The following is a 355-nucleotide window of genomic DNA, read 5'->3' on the forward strand; positions in this document are numbered from 1 at the left end:
ATTTATATTTTCACATTTTTATTTACATTATAAATAATATTTTCATACATGTTCAGTATTTTTATTTGTTAATCAAACATCACCACTTACATCTATATGTAATAATATTTTGCAGATAATAAAACAAGTTAAAAGAAATGTCTATAAGTGCTTGTAAACCTAAAATTGTTGGAAATGATTATTTCTTGAATATAATTTAGATATTGCAGTGATTCTTAAATTATAGCAATTATACTAATATACAATATTTTTCCATCTTTTCTAATTATCCTACATTTTGTTAAAGTTACACTTAATTCACAATAAGAACAAAATTTACAAATTGAAAATATTATTTTTATTTAATATAATATTA

Source organism: Habropoda laboriosa, unplaced genomic scaffold (assembly GCF_001263275.1).
Source record: "Habropoda laboriosa isolate 0110345459 unplaced genomic scaffold, ASM126327v1 scaffold67, whole genome shotgun sequence".
In the NCBI taxonomy this organism is placed as follows: domain Eukaryota; kingdom Metazoa; phylum Arthropoda; class Insecta; order Hymenoptera; family Apidae; genus Habropoda; species Habropoda laboriosa.